We start from the raw sequence: 15,150 nt of genomic DNA on the forward strand, positions 1-15,150 counted from the left end.
TTTAAGACCAATTTTCACCTACCCATTCAAAAGGTGGTGTAAGAACTATGGCTAGTTAACCTGGACATGACTTAGGAAAGGGCAGGGAGAGAAGAATAATGAGTGGACATTCTAGGGGGATGTCTTGAGCATAAAATATAACCAAATATAGAAGTGTGAAAGTTTACAAAATGGTACAGAACTTTCTAACAAGAGATGCTCAAGAGTTAGTAAGCATATGTCAAGCTCGGGCTTGATCATGTCCCACTGAGCAGGATGCAACCACCATCTACATGCACAGCCTCTAGGGATGTCCATGTTATTGGTCCTCCCAACTCTCTGAGGTATCCACTTATGATCTCGGAGTGCTCATTTGGGGACTGAACACAAGAATAGATGCTCCATCAGGAATTATGGATTATTTCAGATTCTCTTTTGCCATCTTGGCAAGTACATTCCTTTCATCTACATTTCTTTGGCTTCTTTCCCAGACTTCCTTATACTGTGTTTTCCAGGTCTTTCCTCAAACTATAAATCTGTACACTAATATTTTCACTCCAGACTGTGCTAATCTGCTCTCCCATGGGGTCACTTTCACATGCCAGATGCAAAATTTTTATCATTTAAACCCTATTCCTACAATGAGCTTTGCTCATTTTCTTATTGGGCCCCAACTAAGACCAGTAGGGTAAAACCTCTTAGCAACTTTCAGACATAACATACTCCCCATCTTTCCCTCCATTCTCAGTTCTGGGCAAAATAAAGTCATGGAGGGCATGGGCCCTCTCCCCCTGTGGGACATAAGTGACTCAGACACATGGTCACTCTTTTACATAGATCTGGCTTCCCTAATTCAGTTCACTATCACATTGCTTCACTGCTCTTCTTATTAGAGCTTATGGAAGCTGAAGAAATGGCAGAAATATAGCAAAACAAGCAGGAGGTAAAATAAGGACTAGTTCATATTAAAGTATTTTCATTCCTTTTTCAAAATACTCATGGAACAGATGTTAAAATTCACAATAAGATCTGGAGAAGTGAGAATCGAACGGAGAAATCAGAGTGACCATCATAACAAACCATGCTCATTACTTTGGGTTGATAAACACTGAGAAGGTCCACTTGATTATGAATTGGGAAAAGAGAAAGCCCAGACTGCTTCTAATTAATAATAACAATAATAATAAGATCAAGCTCTCGGATAAAAGTTTCTCGTCAGCTGGAAATACTTCTCTAAAGTTAAGGAGCCCATTACTGTCAAAGTAGATGCAGCACACTCCTCATACCTGTAGTAGATTTAGGGGGAGGAAACAAAGTGGTTCATATATCAATTGAAGATAACTCAAGACATGGGTAGGGTGGAGGACCAAAAGGCATGGAGCATCTTTGAAAGGACAATATGATTCCCAAATCAGATGCTACTTCTTTCAGAGAGTCCTCTGTGATTTTTGTGGCAACATTGAGTTCTCTTTCTTCAGAAGCTCAAATGGTCCTATTATGTCCAGACCAGAGGTTCTCTAATATCTATATCAGAATCACTTGTAGAAGACTTGTTCAACATAGATCAGCCTACTCTCAGGGATTCTTATTAGTATATCTTGGGTGTCTAAGTATTTATATGTCTAATAAGTTCCAGGTGATGCTCACGTTTCTGGCCCTAGGACCATACATTGAGAACCACTGCTCTAAAATACCTATACAGAATTTCTTAATTTCTTTCTATCTTTGGTCAAATTTTTGTCATCCAGTTAGAAATCTACTTAAGGATGGAGATACTTCTTATACTTCTTTGTATCCTACAGAACCTATCAACAGTAGTTGCTTGACAAAGAATGGCTAATTGATTGCTGAGTGCCAATGGAAGAAACAAGGCTATTCTTAGAGGGTAAAGTCCGATCCTCAAGTCTTTGACAAAGAGAAACTAATTACTATCATGGCCAAATCCACTGTTATTAACATTCCCACTTCTTTGCAGTTTCCAAGATGAACTATTTTGGCCTCCTTCTCCAGCAATGCATTCTTAATGCCCTTTGTTAATTCAAAATATATTCTTACCAACAATAATCAAAACCCCAGCAATGAGATAATGTGGGTGCAAATCTTGAAAGACAACAAATGTTCATTACCATCATCATCATTCTTATTGCTAGAACCTCTGCAGACTCACCCAGGGAATTTTTCATCAAGGACTTCTAATAGTCTTGGCTCAAAATCTGCCTCCCACGCCGTTTTTTTAAAGATGGGGTCTTGCTCTGTCACCCAGGCTGGAATGCAGTGGTGTCACCATAGCTCACTGTAACCTCAAACTCCTGGGCTCAAGGGATCCTCCCATGTCAGCCACCTGAGTAGCTGGGACTACAGGTTCAAAATCTGTTTTTTAAGGTACATACTAACTTCAAATGCAGAGCCTTTCTTTGTCTTTTTCTTTTTTGACATCCTCCTATTGAGCCTTGGAGAAAGTGAACACCTCATACATAAATATATTTAATAGATGACTGCCTGGAAACAGGTAGCCTACCCTTTGGTTTCCTCAGGAAGTTGCTCCCAACCACAGGAACAACATAAATTCTCTGAGCCATTTCTCACTATATGGATTTTCAGGAAAAAAAAATCAATTAAAATTTATTACTTCTGTATTCCTTATTCCTTTTACCTTGCAACCTGGATTTTTTCATGAGAGTTTTCGACACAACTCAAGATTTGCCTTCTTCTTGGACTCTATAAACCTAAGTGGACATGTCTATCTTTTCTTAAACATCTCTGGTGCTAAATGTGTACACTGCCAACATGACTCTGGTCATAGACGGTCTTCCTGTGCTCTTGCGTTGTTGTAACACACAAGTGGTCTGGACACATGGTAAGAGTACTAGGCAGGGAACTAGAAGACTTGGCTTTTCCTAGACCTACTCTGCCACAAAGTTAGCTTGAACTTGACAAGCAAATGACTTCATCTCTCAAGGCTTCAACTTCCTTATAAAGGCTTGTTTTTAATCAGTGATACATGCTCAAAGGATGGGAGGCAGAGATATTCTAGATGAAATGTGGCCCTTTCAAAACAATTTCCAAGAGTTTATTTTCTTTCTATCTCCACATCTACCTCCAGGTATATAAGCTATCTATCTCTTCTTTCACAGGCTAGATGCAAAGTTGTAATCACTTACACTATCTGGATTATGAGTTTTGCTTTTTCTCAATGGGCCCCAACTAAGATCAGTAGGTTAAAATTGCTTAGCAACTTTCAGGCATTAATATACTTCCCATCTTCCCATCCATCTTAGTTCTGGGGAGACCAAAGTTCACTGTGGACGTGGGCATGGACCAGGAAGAATTTATCTATTAATATTTATCTATTACCTTTTTATCGTATACATGAAGGATTTATCTAGTATGATCATTCATCTTTGTCTCCAGTGGTGCTCCTTTCATATAACAGATGCTCAATAAATAGTTCTGGGTTGATTAATGATAGAATTAATCTTATAAAATCATTCACTTCTTTCAAAATTGGGGTAACAGCTTCATCTGCTCTTACTTCTGAGTCAAATAACGTGGATGAGTTGTGTATCCTTTGGGATTTAGAAGGACAAAAACAATCTCAGGGGAAAAACAGCGGTAACTGGTCTGTCCCTTATAATCCTGGACTGTGCTAGGATTTCCACAAACAAATATGATTTGCTGGGTCCCTAAATAACATACCTTATTTAATCTGCCATTCAGACCTGAGAAAGCCTTTCAGGAAGGGGAGTGATTAATTTAAGGGAGGGAAGTGGTTCAAAAAGCTAAAAGACTTCATTAGAATTCCATACTCAGAGAGGGTTAGCTACTCATTAATTAAATGATTTCAAAGGGGATCTCAGTATATAATTACTATAATTTAGGTGGAAAGACTGCCACACTAAATGTAATTAGAGGAGTAGGCTCTGCAAAGATGTTTTCATCTTTACAGGAGAGCAGCCCTGGGTCACCTGATTCTCCCCTGCATAGTCATTTGATTCTTTTCTCAGCTCCCGCTTACACCAACTTGCGTGCATAGTTTGTGAAAGCTGAGAGAAGTTTCACAGAGAGAGTGGTTGACCACAATACTTCAAGAAGGGAAAGAGTGAGAACTTGCCAGGAGGAAGCCACTAGAAACATCAAAGGGAAGAACAAACAGTGCTTTGGGAGTTAGATTAGGTGGACTTCTAGGGAATCTTTGATTGAACCCAATAGGATAATGCCATGTTGTCATCAACCTGCAATCAGGATATCCCTCTCTCCCTCCCTCGGTGACTCAACTGCCTGCTTCTTGAGCTGTTCCAGCCACCAACCCTCCCATTTTCATCTGTCTGAATAGCATCTTCAGAAATAGTGAGGCCAAAGCAGACTTTCTCAGCCCCTTCCTGAGTTTCCTCTTTCTATTATTGCCTCCACCGGATAGTCAGTCATCAGGCTAGAAACCTTCACATCAGCAGAGACCCAGTCCTCAGCCTGCTTTCCTCTGCTCGGGATGGCTTTCCCCACACCTTGTCTTGTCCACCTCCTGCTCATTCTGCAAGCCTCAGGTCAAAGAATAGGCACCAGTTTTTGGGTAGAGGGAAGAGGGGGAGGAGTAAAGATTTCAAATCTTAATATTTCATACTGACCATTTTTATTTCCTCTTTAAGAAACAAAACAACTCCTAAATAATTCACAGTTTTGTTTCCAAACATATGAGGTTTTTTTCTTTTTTTTTTCTTTTTGAAGGCATACAAATTTATTAACATGCATATGAGCATGGGAGTCGCATGAAATATGAAAAACTCTGAGTATTTTTTATTTGTTTTCCTTACCATCATTTTACCTTAAATATCTTATTTAATTGTAATATTTAGAAAGAATGTGGTTCAATGATATCAGCTCTTTGGAAGTAGTCTAGACTTTGTATGTGGCCCAGTGTATGGTCAATTTTTGAAAAGTATATTAAATGTTTGCTTAAAAAGAATGTGCGTTTTCCATTTGTTGAGTGGAGTGTTCTATACAGATCTTTTAAATCAAGCTTTCAAATAATGTTATTCATATCCAAAGTTGTACTTATTTTTTGACTGCTTGGTCTATTGGTTTCTAAGAGAGGTCTATTAAAATATATCTCTATGCTTGCAAATCCTCCATTTCTCCTTGTGTCTTTCTAAGATTTTGTATTATACTATAATCACAACACTATACAGGTTTTGAGATCATTCTATCTTCTTCATAACTTATTCTTTTTAGTTTTAATTGAAATGCTACCTTTTCTATTATGTCCTCCATGATCCTTCCTCCTCCTCACTTCCTTTCCTGCCTAGGAAGAAAATAAAGGAGCACCATAAATACTTGCTTGAGGGACGTAGAGAAGGGAAGTGATCCCATCCAGGGCTGCAGTTAACTAGAGAAGGCTTCAGCCAAGACTTACTTTGCAGGCTTTGCTGGTTTATCTCCCAGGTTCCTGTGTCTAAAGGGTGCACTGAGTTTTCCAAACTCTAGCCTGCCACTCTGGAATGACAGATGTGTGATACCAGTTTCTACTAACAGAGAAGATCTTATTTGATGTGCTAAGATGTGGCATTCCTCTGCACAGCCACTCCCCTCTCTTGGATCAAATGAATCATTAGTATGCCATAGACATTGATGTATCCTGGACGCCGGGGAAAGGAGCCCACTGCCCTCCAGAGACAGCTTAGCTGTTCCCACTGAGCCTCTGAGGTGGGTGAAGGGCAGAGAACGGGGGTGATAGAGTCTCAGTTGGGCTGTAGGGGCAGTCAGCGAGCCGGGGGGCAGGTGCACACCCTCAATTTATAAATAAAGAAGAACCCCTGCTTGGGGGCCAGGAGGAAGGGAAATCCTCCCATTGGTCCAGGTATTACCCCCCATTCACATGTAGATAAATGCACCCCTAGTCAACTGCTCTGCAATGACCTAGTCTGGCTACATGCAATTTCTCCCTATTGACACACTAGATTTATTTCTCATTCCTCTAAGTAAATAGTTAAATCTGCTGTGGATTCTGGTGAATCACACACCATCTCCTCTGCCACCTCCACTCAGGACTCGGAATTAGCCATTGCTAGGTAACCACAAATCCCATCTCAATCCTTTCACCCAGATTCAGCTCTTTTCACTGGCTGGGTGTCATTAATTTGAGAGCAAATTATTACAAACCTGGAAAACAGTTCTGAAATGCCTGCAGATTTATGATGAAGTCATTTCACAAAAGGTCACAGGCGCCCCTGCTATAATTAAATCTTTCATTAATTTTTAAAATACACAATAACTTACAAATGCAGCATAAATTAACTAGATGACCTTGAAGAAATTATTTAGAGCAGTGCTTCATCAGAAGCCACTGTCTAGCAATTTCCTGAATTTTTATTTTACAAGTAGAATTTATCTGTTTTCCATTCTTATACTTTATTGGGTTCCAGTAGTATGTTTATTTGGAATAATTTAGCATCAGTTTATTCAGGGTATTGGTTAGCACTGGGAAGCAATGGTGGGAAGTTAAGTCTCTCCCTTTCCTCTAGGTCACAAGGTCAAAGGTGGAGTGTCACCCAATTTGACACCAGCATAAACTTAAGTACACTCTTCCCTTCCATTATCTGAGAGATGGTTTTTGTAATGGGTACATTTTGATAAATGATCTCATTTTTTTCTCATTATAAAAAGAATACATTCTTATTATAAAAAATTTAAGAAACTATAAAAATCCGTACATAAGGAAATAAAAGCCCCACTGGAGGTATTTCTTCTACTAGTCTATGATGTTCCCATCCTTTCATTGACAGTGTTATTTGTTTTCAGACTAGAAGATAAGAGATAATCAGAAACCAAAGCCGGCACGAGACTCTGAGGAAGTTAGAGGTACCCTGACGTGGAAGGCAATATCTATCTCCTCAAATTCTCTCTCTTCTTTCCCTTTTTCAACACCACCCCACTACCCCACACACATACACATAGCACCATCACCACCACCACCACGAAAAATAATCTCAGAATCAGACTATGGAACAGATTCCAGGAACACCAGAGCTGAAATAAACCTCATACACATCTGATCTTCCCTCTGCAGGAGATGGGAGAGCTTGTAGAATATAAACTTTTTAACAGAGACCTTGACTATTTTGTTTATGCCCTAGCCCAGCTTCTAGAACTCTTAGAACAGTGCCTACTTTACAGTGGGCTATCAATACATATTGTTGAATAAAGAAATAATAAATGTTCTTGTGAAAGCAACGCTCGACACATGTGGACCCTCCAGTCCCCTTTTAAATGTCCAGTTCTCTCTGAAAGGCCTGGCTCCCTCTGCCCCCTCTTGCCTCTGCCTCCAGAAGCCCCCCTCCCCTGCTTCCACAGAGGAAGCTGTCGAGCACTAATTCCACAGCAAAGCAGAAAAAGTAGTGTTCTGGGAAGGCCAGGCATCAGCAGACAGCAGCTGTTGGTCTCCAGAAATTCAGGCCACATCCTTGGTTACTGGTGTGCGTCCACGCCACCTGATTGTTTTCCCATTAGGGTGTAGATGGAATTAGTGGTAAAGGAGGTCAGTGGCTATGGGCGAATTGCACTGAGAGAAAGTGAGACATGAGCTAGACCTTAATAGAAACAGGCAGGGAATCAACAGCAAGAAGCCCGCAAGTGGAGCCCGTGTTCCTTACACGATGCAATGATCGGGGAGGTGGCGGAAGGCAGTGGGGATTAAAAGGCTTGAAAATAAATATGGGGGGAGGAGGAGGGTGAAAGGAAGATTGCAAAGGAGACTAAAAGGCACTGGAACTGAAAAGGGGAAAGAAAGAAAACTTATTTTTTAAATGAATTTAAAGAAATCATCCTATGTCCAAACAATTTTGATTCTTTCCTCAAAACCAAATCCCTTTAATGGGTTTGAAAGTTTAAGGTCCATAACAGTGAGTCAGAAAATGTGGCCCATGCACCTGTAGAAGATAAGTCAGGAGTTGAGTGATGAAGGAGAACCTAAGAGATGGAAATGAGAGAGACTGATGTTCGAGTTGGGATTTAAAGAGGAGGAAATACATGGAGATGCAAAGAGCTCTAAGAGAGGAAAAGAAAGGAGGAACACCTTGTGTTCCTATGTCATTAAAATGATATTATATTTCTCAGTCTCTAGCTTTGTGTCAAATCCTGAACCAAAAAAATAAAAAATAAAAAGAATAAGAAAAAGTATAAAATTCAGTACCTGCTCTTAAATAATTTGCAGTCTGGCCCAATAGCATTATTCGTTCACCCTATATCTGCTGAGCATCAATTATGAACAAGCACAATTATGTTTAGTGCTGTGGGAGATTATGAGTAAAACACAGTTGCACACCTCCTGAATCTTACAGACCAAAAACAACCTCACACTCTATCTGAAAAGATGACCAACATGGAAAGCAACTAGAAAACAGTGCAAGAATGATTACTGCATTACTGGTGCATGTTAAGAGTGCATTATTAATGACAAGGCCAGTTTACCGTGACCCAGCAATTTCACTTCTAGGTATGCAGTTCAGAGAATTTCTTCCACGTATATACCTGGAGGCATGTGCAAAGATGTGACAATAATGTCTGTAGTTGTGCAAAACCTGAAACAACTTAAATGTCCGTTGAAAGGAGAATGGATAAGTTGTGCATATTTATATTATGACAATGCCATGTAGCATTAAAAGTATCTGGACCAGATGGATATGACCCAAGATAGATAATATTTAGTGAAAGAAGCATGAAGGAGAATGATATAATTTATATAAATTATGTATTTTAAAAACACATAAAGCAAGACCAATATATTTCTATGCATAACCAAATGCTAGAGGTATCAATACTATTCTAGAATGGTCTGAGGAAGGAGTAAGGAGAATGGATCCAAGATGGACGGTGATGAGAAGATCACCTCTACCTCAGATAACCTGTACATGTTATTTAAAAATCTGAATCCCAAGTGATAACGTGTTAGTATTTATTAATTTTAGGTGGTGGGTACACAGGTATTTGTGATATTATTCTTTGTATTTTTAAAATTTTTAAAAAACTGTAAGAAAATGATATAGTAAGGAAATAGTCAATGTAGAATCTAAATTGAGAATCACAAATTCAAAATTTTACCAGAGCCAGGAGGGCAACTTAAATGAACAAGGAGTGAACTGAAGTAGCTGGGGCAGACCTGTGTGGCTCAAGCGAGGGGTGGGGTAAGAAAGAGCACGCCCCACCCAAAGTGGGCAGTCACCACGCCCCTCTCGTGGATTGTTGGACTACAGGTATTTGGGCTTAATACTGCCAGATGTTTCTGATTTTGCAAATTTCGGCTCCTTTGGAAAAACAGCAAACCAGACTAAATACACCTCTGAGTCACTGTGAGTCTCATGAAGGGAATTCAATAAAAGGAAATGAGTAAGACCTGGTGTAGTTGTGGAGGGCTTCCCGAAAGAGGTGAGATCTGTATGCGGGGTTTGGATAAGAAATAAGGAGACTTCTTTTTTAAGGATGAATGTATCATTTGTGACAACACTTGTGAACCTAGAGGACATTATGCTAACTGAAAAAACCCCGTCACAGAAGGACAAATATTTTATAATTCTCTGTATATAAGGTCTATAAAATAGTCCAACTCACAGAAACAGAGTGGAATGGTGGTTGCCAGGGGCTGGAGGAGGGAAAATGGGGAGTTGTTCAGTGGGTAAAAAGTTTCAGTTATGCAAGATGTGCATGTTACTAGATTTTACAACATGGAGCTTAGAGTTAGCAACAGTGTTGTGTGCGCATTAAAATATGTTAAGAGGATAGACCTCGTGTTAAATGTTCTTACAAAAATCTTCACAAAAGAAAGTTTGGGAGGTGAGGGACACCCTAATTGTGGTGAAAATAATAGGTGTATGTATATGTCTAAACACATCAAAATGTATACAATAAACATGTGTCATTTTATGTATGTCAGTTATATCTCCATAAAGCTTTACAAAAAGAAATAAGAAAACTTCTAAGCCATTTCGTGAAAAGTATCTTTTCAATAGTTTGTAAAGGGGTGCAATTGGAGAAGTAATTTATAAGTAGGGGAAGAGTGTAGAAACTCAAAACTTCAAGCGGTATTTGTAACACAGCCACAAAGCAGTAAGCCCCAGGTGCAGGCCGGTTCAGAGTCAAACTACAACCCATAGGCCAGATCTAGCCTGCTACCTGTTTTGGAGGGCCCACAAGCTAAGAACTGTTTTTACATTTTAAATGGTTGGGAAGGGGAAGTAGGTAAAGAACTGTATTTTGTGACACGTGAAAATGGTATGAAATTCAAATCTCAGTATCCATAAAGTTATATTGGAACACACTGATGCCCATTCGTCTACATATTATCTATGGCTGCTTTCACACACTTCACTGGGAAGGTCAAGTAGCTGCAACAGAAAGTCTGTGGCCTGCAAAGCCTAAAATCTTTTTTGTGTGGCCCTTTACAGAAAAAGTCTGCCAGACCCTGCTCTAGTTGGCCAAAGTCCTTCCCAGCAGGGATCCCGTTTCTAGATCATGAGTCCACGGAGACCACAAACATTTCTAATGTCTCCCGAAGAAGGTTATTTCTCTTAATCCTTATACTTAGGTGATGAAATTGGAGCTCAGAGGGAGGTGTGACATGGCAATCTGAGCACTGTCCCTGGAGAGTGGGCCTCCAAAGCCCATGCTATCAGCACCACACCGTCCTTCCTCCCAAGCCCACACAGCAATCTGTTAAAGACTTAACCAAATTAAGTCTTTGCCTTCCAGGCTGTTGCTGGCCCCCAGTGCACTCCGGTATCCTCTAAAAGCCCCTCTGCAAGCATGCATTCTGCTTTTGTGTCCCTTGGCATAAACACGAGTGTACCTCTGGGTAGACGGCAAGCCCGGTGGCAATCTGAAGGTTGTGAATCAAGCAGCCAGCCTGCAAGGTGATGACTTGGGAGTTCCACTGGATTTGCTGATTACTCGAATGACTTACTTTGCGCAAAGTAAAATCAGGCTCTTCCAGCAAACAACAGAGAATTGAAAAACAGATCAATGGAAGCACCTCTGGTTCATTTCCAAAGACTTTATCGGATGCAGTTACTAGAGGCTAAACAATGCATTTAAGCTCCAGGCTGTGCCTCCACGTTTTGCTAAGGCTGTATTTAAAAGTATGTTCCCTGCTAAGCATGTGGTCACAGTCTCTTAAGTGGAAAGAAGGTCTTCACATTTTTTTCTTAAACCTCTGCAGCTTTGGGGTTTGCATAATTTTCTAGGCAAAATGTTATCTCTCTCTTTCACTTTGGCTATTAGTTCTGCTGATGGAACAATGAATCGGAGATTTATGCCAATTAGAATTGAATTTCTAAAGGGAGTCAGCAAGGCGGTTGGCCTGAGCCAATTTGCTGAAGGCATCTCCGGCTTTTCCCACCTCTCACTCTTCTGCCAGCCAGGCACATTCCCACCGCTCCAGGGTTGCTCACACTGTCCTGCCCACTTGGAATGCCCTCTCTCCCTCTTCTCTGTGTAGCCACGAAGCCCTTCACGGCTACTCTGTCTTCAGTCGCTTGATACCTAATGGCAACCAAAATTTGTCCCATACCTTACCATTTAATTGCTCTCTAATTCTTTCATATGTTTATCATATTTTTTCAAACAGATCATGAACTAAAATTCATGACAAGGTCTGCTGTGACTTCGTCTCTAGAAGCACAGAAGGCAGTCTTCAATACCTAGTGAACAACTCACATCCTACTACTCCCTCCCCACACACCTTGGTGGTCCTTTACTGAGCAAACCTTATAGAATCCTAGTACCATGCCTCAAATTTTACCTCTGAGCATGGAGTCTGAAATTCACATTCCTTGGTCTTATTTTGCCTCTGTCTCAACATGCGAGCTGAACACTTAATTTCTCTGAGCCTCAGCATGCTCATCCGCTCCATGATGATAATACTACCTACCTTCCAGGGCTGTTGGGAGATTTCAACGAAATCAAGTTTGAAAAAGTGTTCAGTGATACCTGGCACCGAAAAAAAAAAGGCGAGGGAGGGTAACTGAATAGACACAAGTTGTCTAAAGACCTCTTTAGGGTTTTTGTTTTTGCCTTTGTTTTTGTTTGTTTGGTTTTTTGTTTGTTTTTTGCCATTCACTCTCGGTAAGAAGTATCCACTTAATTCCAGGGAAGCTGTGCCTCTCCTGTCTGGGAATGTTTTTCTAGGAAGCTGCCAGGTTCTCTCTGGCCCCTGTAAAAGGTCAGCTAACTCACAGCCAATTGGTTCAAACATTTCATATCAGGAAAGAATTTCAAGCGTAGCTTTAAGGACACAGGAAAGCAGTGTTTTCCCATCTGATTCCACATCTGAGAAAAGCTCTCCTTAAAGTGCTAATTTGGGGGCAAAAAACTTTTCAAGAAATAGCAAAGAGGTCAGAGTCCCAAAACAACCACAGGCATCTCATCAGCTGGAGAGCCACCGCCTGAGACTGTACTAGGCCCTCTGGCTTGTCATTCATCCAGCCCTGCCCGCAGCCTTTGGTAATCAGAACCGTCACGTATCACTGTGAATTAGGCTAGACTAGACAGTTCCTGTCAAGTTTACCAGGGAGATGTTAAAAAAATAACATTTGAAAAGACAGTAGAACAGGCCTCAAAGCTGGGGACTATCTTGCCCATGCAAATCCCCGTGCAGAGAACTGCAGTACTAGAAGCTTCCATGCTCCTGGAGCTCTGGCCTCTTGGAAAAGTGGAAGCTGTGCATATTCTTGTGGAAGTGGAGGGAGTTAGAAATCATTCCCAGTAAGGTCCTCACTCTCTGGCTGCCCTTTGTGCCCACATGCCAGCCCACCCATGCTTTGCAACCCCCGTATATACACTTCTACACAGAGACACAGCCAGCTCAGATTCCCACTCAACCCCAGCCCCCATCATCTGCAACTACTGGATTGTGATCATAGCACTTCAGAATCTCTGGGGATCTATGAACAACTTTCTAAAATGCTAGAGTCATGGGCCAGAGAAGCAACAACAATCACAACCAAGGTAAGATTCTTGGGGTTCACTTATTCATTAGTAATTCATTCATCCAATACATATATATATATACACGATTAAATCCTCCAAGTTGGAACAAGCCTGGTAAATAGATGGCACTCAAAGAACAAGATACACAAAGATCCTCCCTCATGAGAACTTGAACTTGCACATATGTGTGTACACACATGCACGGGTGTGTGCATCCATCTGTCTTCAAAGTGGATAAGGGTGGAGGGGGAACATATTAAACAACTAATGTCATTTTTGTTAATATTAATTAGCTGAAATGCTGTGAAGGAAAAAATATACAGGGCCAAGACAATATATAGCGTGGGAGAACCTGACCTGATCAGGTGGGCTGCAAGAAGGTCAGCTCTAAGAACTGAAGCTTAAGCTGAGACCTGAAACCCACTCAGAAGTTTGGTTGCTCAAGTGGGGAGGAAAAAGTACATTCCAGGCAGGTAGAAAACCAAAGACCCTAGGGCACGAAGGCACCAGTGTGACAGAGGAGGTGGGTCAGACCATGGGGACCAGAGACAAGGTCGCAGACAGGTGGTCAGCAAAGATGCTTGTAGGCCATTCAGTGAATCCAGACACTCTCCTAAAGGCAATGGAAAGCCCCCACGGTTTTGAGAAGAGGAGTGACTTGATCACATTTCAATTTCCAAAAAACCTCACTCTAGAGATACGTCAAATTCCTAAACATGACCTAAAACCCTCAGTCTCAGTCCCTTAACACTCAGCCATGCACTTTTGTGTATGTTCTTTTCCTTGCCTGGAAAGCATTAATTCATTCAACAAATAATTTACAGACTTCCTCCTATGTGCCAAACTCCCTTTTAGGCACTGAGTTTCTATTAGTGAATTAAGCTGATAAAAATCTCTGCTTTTCTGGGACTTATATTTTATTGCCTATTATTTGGTTTTCCACTGGTGAACTGCTATTAAAACTTCCAGACCAACTCCATCTTCAGGCATTGTGCGAGTGAAGTCTTCACTTTGGCCTGCTCACCTCCTGGCTATGAGGCGTGCAGTCTTCACTTTCCCTGCTCACTTCCTGGCTAGGAGGATACCCTGATGGTCAGCACATCCTCACTTACCCCCATCATTTTGGCCCGAGAGCTCCTTAAAGAGAAAGAATTGTGTTTACCTTTTTAATACCTCCTGAGATCTAACCGGGTCCGATCCATATTACAAGCACTGCAAATGCTTTTAAATAAATTAATCATCAAATATATAAATCCCCCAAATCAAGGTGATAAGATAAGGTGCTAGAACATTAGTGTGGTCCTCTTTCTTTCTGACCACAGCTGAGCTAAAGAGAGAGTCAGGGTTAACAGTGCGGGGGAGGGTACACAATTCAAACAGCCTACTTCAGTTCAATGGCAAGGCTAAACTTTCTTGTCCCCCAAACGGACTCCCTTTCCTTACGGTTCCTAAGGAATATATAAAATTTCTTTGACCTGCCTTAGTCCTTAACCCACTGCCCTTCCACAATGGAAAAACACCAGCCATTCCTACGAGGCCACTTGGTTTTAAAGCCCTTTTCATATCCAGAATGGAGACAGAAATCACCCCTTGGCAACCGTTCCAGGGCTTGCGTTTCCAGCTGTCTGAAGAGTCCTGACAAAACCTGTATTATTTTCATACAAGAGAAATTGAATTTCACAAAAAGTTAAAACAGGTCAACTGAATTGTTTATATTTGTTTTGACAAACGCTTCCAAGACCCATGTTAATTTATGAAAAGATAAATGCCTCTTCTCCCCCCAGGTCCCCTATAAGAAAATAATTATGCTCTATTATTTAAAGTATCTTGATAAACAAGATACAAAAAGGTAGAGAAGCTCTCTGCCAAGCTCTTGTGGGGTCCTAGTAGGGAGGAAAGGAAAACAGAGGTGCTATCTCCTCTTTTCAGTAAATGGTTTGCCCCTGAGGTCAGTCTCCCTCATATCTATGTGACCAGCTAAACTCCATCTGAAGCTGAGAAAAAAATTATTACCATTTAAGATTACATGAACACAGAATTTAAACTGTGGCCTTAAACTTGCTAGGGAATACCAGGTCATGTAGAGATTGGCGTATACACATGGTATTGTTGAAAGTCATGCCCAACAGAAGGTGCAATGAGTGCAAACAGGCCTCCTCATACAAGAGCATGCAGGATATATCAAGTAAGGAAGTGAAGGGA

The 15,150-nt window shown here is 40.9% G+C and overlaps 1 protein-coding gene across 1 annotated transcript in view; it reads right to left on the reverse strand.

The window, feature by feature from the left end:
* SORCS3 (sortilin related VPS10 domain containing receptor 3) overlaps positions 1 to 15,150 on the reverse strand; it is a 556,391-nt gene that overhangs the window by 53,939 nt on the left and 487,302 nt on the right. The window lies entirely within an intron of this gene.

The sequence above is a fragment of the Lemur catta genome, chromosome 14 (assembly GCF_020740605.2).
Source record: "Lemur catta isolate mLemCat1 chromosome 14, mLemCat1.pri, whole genome shotgun sequence".
NCBI classification, from domain to species: Eukaryota; Metazoa; Chordata; class Mammalia; order Primates; family Lemuridae; genus Lemur; species Lemur catta.